Source organism: Triticum aestivum, chromosome 5B (genome assembly GCF_018294505.1).
Source record: "Triticum aestivum cultivar Chinese Spring chromosome 5B, IWGSC CS RefSeq v2.1, whole genome shotgun sequence".
Classification (NCBI taxonomy): Eukaryota; Viridiplantae; Streptophyta; class Magnoliopsida; order Poales; family Poaceae; genus Triticum; species Triticum aestivum.
The window spans coordinates 656354545-656368345 of NC_057807.1; the positions used below are offsets into that span (position 1 = coordinate 656354545).

At 43.4% G+C, this 13801-nt stretch overlaps 1 long non-coding RNA gene across 1 annotated transcript; it reads left to right on the plus strand.

Annotated features, from left to right (window-relative positions):
- Nucleotides 1-774: 774 nt before the first annotated feature.
- On the plus strand, nt 775-5873 carry LOC123117447 (uncharacterized). Its single transcript, XR_006457380.1, has 4 exons — nt 775-1331; nt 4433-4607; nt 4926-4970; nt 5681-5873. It is a non-coding gene; the product is annotated as an uncharacterized lncRNA (long non-coding RNA).
- Nucleotides 5874-13801: the final 7928 nt, after the last annotated feature.

Sequence of the window (13801 nt, forward strand, 5' to 3'; positions counted from 1 at the left end):
CTTTTTTAAAATAATTACCGTATTACAAGTTTATTATTTTTTCTGGAAACTTGGTCACATATAATGACACAATGCGAAGGTTTTCCAAATTTTTGATTTTTTTTAATTTTTTATCCCCGTTTCAAAATGCGGTTAAAACGGTGGGCATGACCGTTCCTAGCTAGTGGTTAAATCTTGGAAAACTTTTGGTGTTTCTCTAATTAGATAGATACTTATGTACCTTGAAATGATTTTTGGAAAAAATAAAGAGCAAACTATGAGGACGCTGTAGTTCAAATTTAACCTGTTTCCTGCTGAATCAGCGAAAATTTGTCTTTTTCACGAGAGGTGGATTAAAACTTTTGACACCCAACCATTTGGTCAATTGTGCATTAAATATGTCCTAATATTTTAGAAAATTGATTTGGTACAATTTTACAACAAATATATTGTAGGTCCTTCATAAAAAAACTCATTTTGGGCACTCGGAAAATGATTAAAAATAGCTAGAAAGATCAGAAATGCATAGAAATTGGTTCTTATCCACAAAATATGGTCTAACTCTAGTGAAAATTTGTGTAGTGCCATTTTGCAAAATATTTTTGATATCTACTTCACAAAATCCCTCTATTTTTAGTACTTAGATACTTTTTTAAATCACTGGTTTTCTGAACCAATCAGGACTCTTCTCACGGATCAATGACATGATGCCCATCCATCCATCTCACCATCCCACATCCATCCATCCATCTATCTACAGAAAAAATTAAAAAAATGAAAAAGAGATACCCCCACCACAGCCCAAACCCTAGCTCACATCATACCCACCGCCATCTTCCCCCATCGCACCCCTCCTCCCAATCTCCTCGCCGCCGCCGCCACCTTGTACCTCCCGATCCAATCTCTCCCCGCCGCCTCCCGATCCTTCCGCCGCCACCCCGTCCTCCCCTTCCTTCCGCCCTCCACCTCTCCCCTCGCCTCCGCCACCCGACGGCCATGGCGCGCCTCTTCCTCATCCCAGATCAGATCCAGCGCCCCCCAACTGCATCCATCCGTCAGAGGCGCTGGAGGCGCACTGTGCGGTTCTACTGGGCGGCGACCCGACGGCGTCTGACGCATCACGCGCCGAACCATCAGTGCGGTTCTACTGGGCGGCGACCCGACGGCATCCAGCGCGCTGCTCACCCGTCGGCCTCCAACGCCGACCAGGCGGCCGCTGAGGCCGCTCACACCGCCTCCGCGCGCTGCGCCTCTACTCGTCGCTCAAGTGGACGGTGGCGCAGGTGCTCAAGTCCTGCTGCGCCTACTCCAGCGGCGTCACCGCCGCCATCCTCCTCTCTGACCTCTTCCAGGTCTGCCAGATTTGCCGCCGCCAACTAACTCCCCATCTCTGTATGTTACTCGCTCTACCGGTTAGGTGTCTCCGTTGAGTCGCTCCAGTTCAGTTCAGTAATCAGCGCTAGCACATGGCTCTTTCTCGAATATGATCTGTATTTCGTGCACGTTGTTTCCTAGGATTTTGTTGTTCAATTAGCTCGAGTTTGAAAGCAAGCGCACCAGTTCATGGAAGGATTTGAACAATGTATTGGCAATTAACACATGGATCTTTCTCAAATATGATCTGTATTTTGCGCACGCTATTTCCTACTAGGATTTTGCTGTTCAATTAGCTCGAATTTGACAGCAAGCGCACTAGTTCATGGAAGGATTTGAACAATGTGTTGGTAATTAACACTCAGCTACGCATGGCATACAGGAAATTAAAATTGTGTGTACTAAAAGTGGATCTAATTGGTCGTATACTCATCATCTGTATGCTAGGAACGGTGCCATATCCACCTTATAATATTTTCGAGTTAGGATGTACTGTATAATAGTTACTTGGTGTTGATGTGGTGGTTGGTTGAGTAGCGGCTACTATTTTATGATACCTTGAGTTGCTCACTTCTGTAGCTTCCCCGTTCTGGTTTCTAGTTATTAGTGATTGTTAGGAGTTCGGGCTGGGACTAGAAGGTGCTGTTCAAGGTTTCTAGTCCATCTCCGTCTCAAGGTTTCTAGTGTTAATTTTCAATGTCAATTGCTTAGTTGCAGGCATTCTCTCCTGCAGCATCTTGCACTCATCCACCCATGAGCCCTCCAATCTCTTCTCTATGATCCCCTTCCATTATAAGAAGCCAGAATCATTTTGGGTTTGTGGTGGAAATGTAGATTTACATTCATGATAAGATAATTAGCACAAACGGCTTTCTCATCGATATCACAGTAGAGATTCAGAGTGTGATCTTGAGAGCACGCTGCATACTTGTTGGGATTATATTTCCCAGTAGCTTGCTGATCCTACATAACTTCATTCTGTATATGGATCTGCGACCTTCAGGATGCATTTACTTATTGCAAGCGAAGCATCCTATATTATTCTCATTGCACTGTACATAGTCTTCTCGCACGAAATCTATTTCGTTTCATGCAAGAAGTCAAGAACTATCATCCAACTTGAACTTTTGGGGATCACTGTTCACCCCTTACAATTGCTTTGCAGGATAACCTTCACCCCGACTGTGCAGCACTGCAGTATTTTTTTTTAGAACGAAGGCTCGCGAAGAGCCCGGCTTTGAATTAACAAAGCCATCAACCGGCCGGGATTACAAACTCTGGAGTACAACCTGGACACAACACCATAAAAAGAAAACACGGCAAGATACAATGGTGCCGGGAGCAGCTCACATGCCAGACATACAACAAACTGAAAAAAGGATCTACATGAAGCACCAAGCTTGAAGATGACAAGGCCTCTTGCACGCGCGGAGCCTAGGAGAAGGGGGATGCCGGCGAAGGAGATGAAGATCAGATGACCGAGAAGAGGCAGCCATTGCCACAACATCTGGGACCAGCCAGGAAACACCACCATCCAGATCCATTGTCAAAGAAGGCCCCTGCCTCCTCGCCTGGCTCGAAAGGCGCCGAACCGTCGACAATGAACACGTTCACCCTAGAACCTGGATGAGTGGCACCGATGGCATCCACATTGTTGGGACAAGGCAGACGCGACCTATCGTCGACTTCTCACCTAGAGCATAGCAACACCGAAAACTAAAGACTCGGGCATTCAAGAGGAGAGCTGCCAGGATGAACTAAGGAGCAGCAGCCAAGGCCATGGCCTGAACCAGGTGGAGCACTACCACCGCTGGAGTTAACTGCTGCCGCCGACACCCACCGCACACCTCACAGCGAAGTCCAAATTCCCACCTTGCTCCCAAAGCAGCGCCTTCAAGAAGGATACGGCGCCAAGGGCGTCGCCGCCGCCCAACATCGTTGGGGTTTTCACCCGGGAGGACAAGGGGGAGGGGGTGGGGAAGGTATACCTGACCAACGCCTCCAAGAAGGTGCGCGGCGCCCACGGGCGTCGCCGCCGTCACAGCCAGCAGGACGGCTAGGGATTTCTCCTGGCAATTTTCCCGTCCCCACTCCCACCCGGCGAAGAACCGGCATCCAAGACGGAGCCGGCCAGATCTGGGGGGAGGACTTGCGAATCCGCCGTAGAGGGTGGTAGGCGGCCAGATCTGAAGCCGCGCAGCCGAAGCCGCCGCCGCCACGCCCTGGCTCGCATCCACCAGCTACCTCGCCGTCCACACGGCTGAGGGGCACCGGCCCGCACCTGCGCCACCATGCGTCGAGGATCCGGTGGCGCCATTCCCGCCGGGGCCGCCGCCCCGGGACCCGAGGCCCCCCGCGAGAGATGCAGAGCAGCAGGAGAGGCCCCGCCGCCACCATCATCAGCAGCGCCCCGGGCGAAGCCGGCGACTGCCTCAGGCGGCGGCGAGGAGAGGGTTGGAGGGGGAGGAGACGGCGGCGGCGGGCTAGGTTATCGGCCCTCGAGTCGCCCAAGAGGGCGACGGGAGGGAGAGAGGGGGGGAGAGAGGGGAGGCTTAAGTGCCTCAGGCTTAAGTTGATGCAAAACCCGCGAGACTACACCACTGGTCGTCGACCTGCCCCACAGCAGGCAGACCCTCGACATCATTGTCATCATGGCCGGGACACCAGGTGAGACGCGCCATTGCCAGATTCCTTGTTCCTACTGGTCGATACTCTTTGCTGCATTGACATGACCAGCTTGTGCTGGAAGACAGTGTAATGAAACTGTCTGAAGAACAATTTACTGAAATTGAACTGCTGCTAATCTTCAGTTAGAAATTGGGAGCTGTCTGGACTCTTGTAGTATTATACATAAGTAGAAGGAGTTGAATGGAAACAATTGGTATTTGTATTATGCCTACAGTAAAGATGCTAGAAGGCAATCTGAACCAGTTTGCGAGAAATTATTTCATAGTACTATCCTTGATACAAATAATTCAATTTTCAGATACATATTTACACTACAGAACTCTTGCTAGTTCGCTTGGAAATGATAGTAGGATTATGCTGAATAAACTAAATGTATGTATGATGGCTGCAGGCTGGATACAGGCATGTGGACACAGCCACGGCCACAACTCTCCGGCAACCAAGACAGCGACAGCGTCGATGGGATCCTCGGACGACCTACGTCCTTCCCCGACCATGCCCGCGACCTGCATCCAGCTGCTCCTGCCCGGGCCCTCCTCAACTTCGCTCATGGTGAGCTGCTGTAGGTGAGACAATTGACTCGATCTGTTGCTATTGGTAGAACTGCTGATGTAGTTTGGGTGTAGCCGCAACTGCTGTAGATTGGGTGTATAGGAGGCTGACCTACTGCTCTTCTTAGTACCATGGCTGTTGTAGGTTGGTTTTATCTGCAATACATACTATCTTGGTTTAGTTTAGGGCCAAATAGAGATGTTTTTGTTGGACTATGTTATGTGATTGATAGGCCGCTGTCCCATTACATACTATCATGTAAACCTCCTATTTTCCTGAAATGCTATTATTGATAAGTCACTGTCCCATGACATACTACTCTATTTGAGCAGGAATGGGTGGTGCCAGCGGTGCTGGATGCGGCATGAGTGGTTTAGGTGAGTTCTTTGGTCCCTCCCCTTTCTTGCCTACATTGTCTTTGATACCACGATCGTCGAGGCATAGCTAGCTTTTGTTACACTGTTATTTAAACGCGTTGAAACTATTATAACATCCAAGTAGTTCTCTTGAATTTTCAGTCTTGTTGGACAGATAAAGTAAAACATTAAAGGGACTAGTGTCATTATAACTTAGTTCCTGTATTCGCAGCCATGCCATGGTTTCAACCTTTTGTTTGCTAGCAGAAAATATGTGGCTTATTTTTTATCTTATCTTCTATTAAGCTGCCTTGTCTGTATTGAACTCTGTAATTCCAGCAGCCACCACCACATCTGGTGAGAGAGACACTCTCTCTGCTGTATTTTCTGTTCATTGTTTGTAGTGAATGACTTTCTATGTCTTGGTAGGTAACTGGTATCATGTCCATGTTGTTCTTGGCTAGATGGTAATGGTTATCAGAATATGTACACATGAGTTTATCATGTAACAAGTGACAGGGTCACCAGCATATAGACACAGTAAATCCATTGTTCTGTTTTATCATTATGCTTCATATGTTAACGTGCTGCAGTCAAGTTTTGGAAGTTTTGCTTAGTGCTTGCTGAACTGAGGCATTTGGGCATTTATGTATAATTTTTATTCTTTTGAATGGATATATTTTATTGGCAATGATTTAACTCCCACTGTATCTCACTAATAATTTATGTAGATCAAGATCTAATGTCGTCAAGGTTGCTGTTGCTCTAACAGAAGATCAAAAGAAGCCTGGAGATGTGCACCATCGTTTTAGTTGATGGTGCCTGTGTATTTGTTTTTTATTGTATATGTACAGTTGTTGGATCGTGCACACATGTATGTGCTGTTGTGAGTTTGTGGATTTGATCATTTAATTGAGAGAATTATTGATTGTTTGCACTTGAAATGTGTAAAATGAAATATGTGAATGAAAAAGATGAATGTTCTACTGGATCGAATAGTATTTGGGCTCTAAAAAGGCTATGGCCCAAACAATAGTGGACTGGAATATTCTGCATTTATGAAAAACCTGTAAAAAAGGCTTAATGAAATGGACTGCAAAATGGAATGAAATAAGTAGGCTGAATTGTTGGGCCAGGCCCATGTAGCTAGCAAAAATTAATAGGAAAAATAAATATTAAAAAGGCCGAATTGTTGGGCTAGGCCCATGTAGAAAACTGAATCAGACCGGGCTGATTCTTGTGCCACATCAGCTTGCCACGCTAGATGCCTACGTGGTCTGGGGAGGTTGCTAGTGACCAAAACGCCACAGTAGGCATATTTTGGTCATAAACATCCACGACCATTCTAGAAGAAAGGTCAAAAATGTCAGTTTACGACCGTCAGCTTTTGACCTTCTGGTTTTGGTCACAAAAAGGTCACAAATGAAAAACAGTGACCATTCAGTAACCAATAGTGGTGGTCACAAGTTGACATATTTCTTTTAGTGGTCCTGGGATGCGAATGGTAAGTTCTCGGTGAGCTCAACGTACGCATGTAGGTTTTAGGGTCAGGAAGTGGTGCCGACGGCTAAGCTGACTTGGAAATGCCGGGCACCATCGCAATGTCGCTTATTTGCATGGTTAGCCCTAAGAAACAGGTGTTGGACTTCAGATAGCTAGCAAGGAGAGGATTGCCACACCAATCAGCATGCCTGTTGTGTGATCAGGAACTGGAGACGATTAATCATGTGTTGCTCACATGCGTGTTTGCCAGAACGGTGCGGGAAGTGGTTGGAGAGGCGCTGGGCAGGCATGGATGGGAGCCAAACCACCAGGATGAGCTAGGGACGTGGTTGTGTGGCAAAAGAGGAGACAACTACCTCGGCACCAAGGACATACATACTATATTGCTACTGGTGTTGTGGGAGCTATGGAAGCATCGTAATGCAATTGTTTTTTACGGCGCGTCATCGTCGGTTGAGAGGCTCATTGACAAGATAAAGTCCGAGTCACTAGTGCAGAACCGGCCTTTAGTGCCGGTTCCTAACGGACTTTAGTGTCGGTTCGTTAACCGGCACTAAAGAGTGGGGACTAAAGGTCCCCCTCCCTTTAGTACCGGTTCGTTACGAACCGGCGCTAAAGTGCCACCACGTGGCACGAGCCAGGCCCGTGTGTGTGTAGGACATTAGTACCAGTAAGTAACACCAACCGGTACTAAATGTTTGGTTTTATTTTTAATTTTTCCTTTAATTTTGTGTTTTCAATTTAATTTAGTGATTATTTTACATTATAATGAGTTGTTAAATCATTAGGTGAAAGTACCGCAGATTAGTTTCGACTGGATGCATTCCTATAGCTATGTACTAGCTATAGCTAAGTGATCAAGAGTATATGCCTATATCCATAATATACTTGATCACCTAATTAGGTGATCAAGTATAATATATATGGATATTGCATATACTTGATTACCGCTATCTAATCACCACCAACACTAGCTTAAAGAAGAAACATTCACTTGTAGCAGAAGCAAAAATATCATCGAGTTCAACATGATGGTCATGATATTATAAGCGTTCATAACACCACAAAAGCAAATCACTCTTTGAGAATAAGTTCAGGACGAAGAAGACGGACTTGAGAGGACAAGTACTAAGAGCATGAAACTAGCTAAATCACTCCTGCTGCTCTCTCTCTCAGGTAAAATAGCACAGAACATGTATAGCTCTCCTCATTCATCATACTGGAGCATGCAGATGATCCTATCTCCTAATCGTGGGAAGCGCTTCTCATTGCTACCCCCTAGTACTTCTCTGCGATCGTTAACAATTTTCCTCCAATCTTTCACTATTAAGCATTAGTCACTTCTAGAAATCCTGAATGCACTCATGTGCAATGTAGGATATCTTGGCCGTAAGCTAACAATTGACATGCGACCTTTAGTCTCGATCCCCTGAGGCACAACTGTCATCGGGAGTCTGCTAACCCACAAGTATAGGGGATAGTTGTAGCCTCTTTCGATAAGTAAGAGTGTCGAACCCAACGAGGAGCTAAAGGTAGAACAAATATTCTCTCAAGTTCTATCGACCACCGATACAACTCTACGCACGCTTGACGTTCGGTTTACCTAGAACAAGTATGCAACTAGAAGTACTTTGTAGGTGTGAAAGGATAGGTTTGCAAGATAATAAAGAGCATGAAAATATAAACTAGGGGCTGTTTAGATAAAGATGCAATAAAGTAAATATTAGTAGAGAGCTTTTTGTTACGAGAAAGTTATTTGTCCCTAGGCAATCGATAACTAGACCGGTAATCACTATTGCAATTTTATTTGAGGGAGAGGCATAAGCTAACATACTTTCTCTACTTGGATCATATGCACTTATGATTGGAACTCTAGCAAGCATCCGCAACTACTAAATATCATTAAGGTAAAACCCAACCATAGCATTAAAGTATCAAGTCCCCTTTATCCCATACGCAAACAACCTACTTACTCGGGTATGTGCTTCTGTCACTCACGCCACCCACCATAAGCAAATCATAAACATATTGCAAACCCTACAGCGGGGATCCCTCACGCTTGCGCGACACGGAGAGCACCATAGGACAACACCAATCATAAAATATGCAACTCAAACCAATCACGATCATCAATTAACCCATAGGACAAAACGGATCTACTCAAACATCATAAGATAGCCATACATCATTGGGGAATAATATATAGCATTGAGCACCATGTTTAAGTAGAGATTACAGCGGGTAAGAGAGAGGTTACACCGCTGCATAGAGGGAGGAAGAGTTGGTGATGAAGGCGGTCAAGTTGTTGGTGAAGATCGCGGTGATGATGATGGCCCCCGGCAGTGCTCCGGGGCCACCGGAAGCAAGGGGGAGAGGGCCCCCCTTCTTCTTCTTCTTCTTCCTTGACCTCCTCCCTAGATGGGAGAAGGGTTTCCCCTCTGGTCCTTGGCTCCCATGGCTTGGGAGGGGCGAGAGCCCCTCCGAGATTGGATCTATCTCTCTGTTTCTGTGTTCTTTGTGTTCCCTGATTCTACCCCTTCACCGTTTCCTTTATCTCTGGAGATCCATAACTCCGATTGGGGTGAATCTTTCGCCCAGATCTTTCTCATAAAATTAGTTTTCTTGCGCCAAAAGAAGAACGTCAACCGCCTTACGGGTGGACCACGGGGGGCAGGGGCGCGCCTGGGGGGGTAGGGCGCGCCCCCCTACCTCGTGACCACCCCGGTCACTGTTTCGCGTTGATTTCACTTCCCAAAAATCATAAATATTCCAAAAAAATCTCCGTCCGTTTTTATCCCGTTTGGACTCCGTTTGATATTGGGTTTCTGCGAAACAAAAAACATGCAACAGACAGGAACTGGCACTGGGCACTGGATCAATATGTTAGTCCCAAAAATAATATAAAAATTTGCCAAAAGTATATAAAAGTTGAATAATATTGGCATGGAACAATCAAAAATTATAGATACGACGGAGACGTATCAGCATCCCCAAGCTTAATTCCTGCTCGTCCTCGAGTAGGTAAATGATAAAAAAGATAATTTTTGATGTGGAATGCTACCAAGCATAATCTTGATCATTTGTCTAATCATGGCATGAATATTAAGACACGAGTGATTCAAAGCAATAGTCTATCATTTGACATAAAAAACAATAGTACTTCGAACGTACCAATAAAGCAATCATGTCTTTTCAAAACAACAAGGCCAAAGAGAGTTATCCCTACAAAATCATATAGTCTAGTTGTTGCTCTATCTTCTTCACACAAAGTATTTAATCATGCACAAGCCCGATGACAAGCCAAGCAATTGTTTCATACTTTAATAATCTCAAACCTTTTCAACTTTCACGCAATACATGAGCGTGAGCCATGGATATAGCACTATAGGTGGAATAGAATATGATGGTGGGGGTTATGTGGAGAAGACAAAAAAGGAGAAAGTCTCACATCGACTAGGCGTATCAATGGGCTATGGAGATGCCCATCAATAGATATCAATGTGAGTGAGTAGGGATTGCCATGCAACGGATGCACTAGAGCTATAAGTGTATGAAAGCTCAAACTGAAACTAAGTGGGTGTGCATCCAACTTGCTTGCTCATGAAGACCTCAGGCATTTGAGGAAGCCCATCATCGGAATATACAAGCCAAGTTCTATAATGAAAATTCCCACTAGTATATGAAAGTGAAAGCATAGGAGGCTCTCTCTATGAAGAACATGGTGTTACTCTGAAGCACAAGTGTGGTAAAAGGATAGTAACATTGCCCCTTCTCTCTTTTTCTCTCTTTTTTTATTTTATTTTTATTTTTTTGGTGGGCTTCTTTGGCCTCTTTTTTTTTATTTGGGCTTCTTTGGCCTCTTTTATTTTTCATAAAGTCCGGAGTCTCATCCCGACTTGTGGGGGAATCATAGTCTCCATCATCCTTTCCTCACTGGGGCAATGCTCTAATAATGATGATCATCACACTTTTATTTACTTACAACTCAATATCTAGAACAAAGATATGACTCTATACGAATGCCTCCGGCGGTGTATCGGGATGTGCAATGATCTAGCATAGCAATGACATCAAAAAACGGACAAGCCATGAAAACATCATGCTAGCTATCTTACGATCATGCAAAGCAATATGACAATGAATGCTCAAGTCATGAATATGATGATGATGGAAGTTGCATGGCAATATATCTCAGAATGGCTATGAAAATGCCATGATAGGTAGGTATGGTGGCTGTTTTGAGGAAGATATAATGAGGCTTATGTGTGATAGAGCGTATCGTATCACGGGGTTTGGATGCACCGGCGAAGTTTGCACCAACTCTCGAGGTGAGAAAGGGTAATGCACGGTACCGAAGAGGCTAGCAATGATGGAAGGGTGAGAGTGCGTATAATCATGGACTCAACATTAGTCATAAAGAACTCATATACTTATTGCAAAAATCTACAGGCCATTGAAAACAAAGTACTACGCGCATGCTCCTAGGGGGATAGACTGGTAGGAAAAGACCATCGCTCGTCCCCGACCGCCACCCATAAGGAAGACAATCAATAAATAAAATTGTGCTCCAACTTCATCACAAAGCGGTTCACCATACGTGCATGCTACGGGAATCACAAACCTCAACACAAGTGTCTCTACAATCCATAACCACCCACTAGCATGACTCTAATATCACCACCTTTATATCGCAAAACTATTGCAAGGAATCAAGCATATCATATTCAGCGATCTACAAGTTTATGTAGGATTTTATGACTAACCATGTGAATGACCAATTCCTGTCATCTCTCTAAATAGATATAAGTGAAGCAAGAGAGTTTAATTCTTTCTACAAAAGATATGCCCACGCTTTAACAATTATAAGTGAAGCAAAAGAGCATTCTACAAATGGTGGTTTTCTATGTGAAGAGAAACAGGCAATCCAAACTTCAAATGATATAAGTGAAGCACATGAAGCATTCTATAAAGCCATAATCAAAAGATTTAAGTGAAGTGCAATGAGCATTCTACAAATCGACCAAGGACCATCTCATACCAGCATGGTGCATAAAAGAAAAATAAAAACCTAATTGCAAAAGACGCTCCAAGACTTGCACATAATGCATGAACGAAACGAATCCGAAAACATACCGATACTTGTTGAAGAAAGAGGGGATGCCTCCCCAGCATCCCCAAGCTTAGACGCTTGAGTCTCCTTGAATATTTACTTGGGGTGCCTCGGGCATCCCCAAGCTTGAGCTCTTGCCTCTCTTCCTTCTTCTCACATCGAAACATCCTCGATTAGACACTACATCCACACAAAACTTGAACAGAAAACTCGGTAAGATTCATTAGTATAATAAAGCAAATCACCACTCTAAGTACTGTTAAAAACCAATTCATATTTTATTTTTGCATTGTGTCTACTGTAATATAACTTTTCCATGGCTTAATCCACTAATATAAATTGATAGATTCATCAAAATAAGCAAACTATGCATCAAAAATAGAATCTGTCAAAAACAGAACAGTCTGTAGCAATCTGAACATCCACCATACTTCTGGTACCCCAAAAATTTTACCAAGATTAGAAAAAATAAAAAAGTTGTACAGCAAGGCAGTGCAAAAGGAATCAGAACCAATTGACGTTCCAGTTAAAAATGTCAAATCGCGCACTACAGCCAAAGTTTTTGTCCTGCACCGTACAAACCAACAAGCATTGTAAACATCCTAAAGGAAAATCTTGGCACATTATTTTTATAATACAATGGAATTTTACAAGGGGATAATTGTTTTTATTGAAAAGTTTCTGTAATCAAGATTCACAAAGTTTCCGTGAGCATGAACAAAGTTCAAGGCTAGCTCCCACTTCAACAATGCTTGTCTTTCTCACTTTCACTTTCCTTTTTGAAAAGTTTTTAGGTTCCCCCTTTATTTTTTGTTTTTAAACTATATGAAAGCACCCAACAGAAATAAATGACTCTCTAAAATTTCCTGGTTGTCTCCCTAGCAGCGCTTTCTTTAAATCCATTAAGCTAGGCATTTAGTGCTCAAGTAATGAATCCACCCGGATCCCAAGGTATATCAAAGCCAATTTTAATTAACCATGATTTGTAATTTAGTAATGAGCACAAAGTAACATAAATCATGTAATGACGAAGTCTAACTCTCTTCCTATGCATCGGCATGTCATAAAAGAACAATTCGTGCACACCAAGTAAAGGCCAATGCATAGTACTCCCTCCGGTCCTTTTTACTCTGCATATTAGGTTTGTCTGAAGTCAATCTCATCCAACTTTGACCAATTTTATGTAAAAATTTATTGACATTTACACAACAACACCAACATCATTAGATTCATCTCGAAATATATTTTCATATTATATTTATTAGATATTATAGATGCTAATAATTTCTAGTATAAATTTGGTCAAACTTAGCTAAGTTTGACTTTCGGCAAATCCAATGTGCAGAGTAAAAAGGACCGGAGGGAGTATCAGCAGTTTCTTGCAATTCTATCATGTTGGAAACATAAAGAGGCGGAGATAGAATTCCTCTCTCATAATAATTGCAAGTAGGAGCAGCAAGCACATGCATATTATATTTATCAAAATCATCATGTGCAACGGTAAAAGACAACCCATCAATATAATCCTTAATAAGTGCAAACTTCTCCGATATAGTATAATCGGGAGAATTCAAAAAGATAATAGGACTATCGTGCGTGGGTGCAATAGCGACAATTTCATGTTTAACATAAGGAACTATAGCAAGTTCAACTCCATAAGCATCATTCATATTGGCATCTTGGCCACAAGCATAGCAAGCATCATCAAAAAGGGATATTTCAAAAGAATCATAGGGATCATAGCAGTCATCATAGCAATCATCCTTCGGTAAGCACGAAGGGGAATTAAACAATGTATGAGTTGAAGAGTTACTCTCATTGGAAGGTGGGCACGGGTGATCAATCCGCTCTTCCTCCTTTTGTTCTTCGCTCTCCTCATCATCTTTTTCATCCAATGAGCTCACAGTTTCATCAATTTCCTCTTCCATAGGCTCCTGCAAAATATTATTCTCTTCTTGGACAGCGCGGTAAGCCTCGATATATTGTTTAACATAGGCATTAGAAGCATAATTCTCATAACAATATTCAAGTATGGCAAAAAATTCAGAATTGTAAAGAGTAGCATCATACTTTTCAATCAAAGAAGCAATTTCCAAAGCACCCTTAAAAACAACAAATTCTTCAATCTGTTGAACATCATAGTAATTGTAAACACCCTTAGCATACGAAGATACGATTCCATTATCACTAAACAAGCATTCATAGGGTAGGTGTTTCTTAGGGTCTACAGAACAACAAG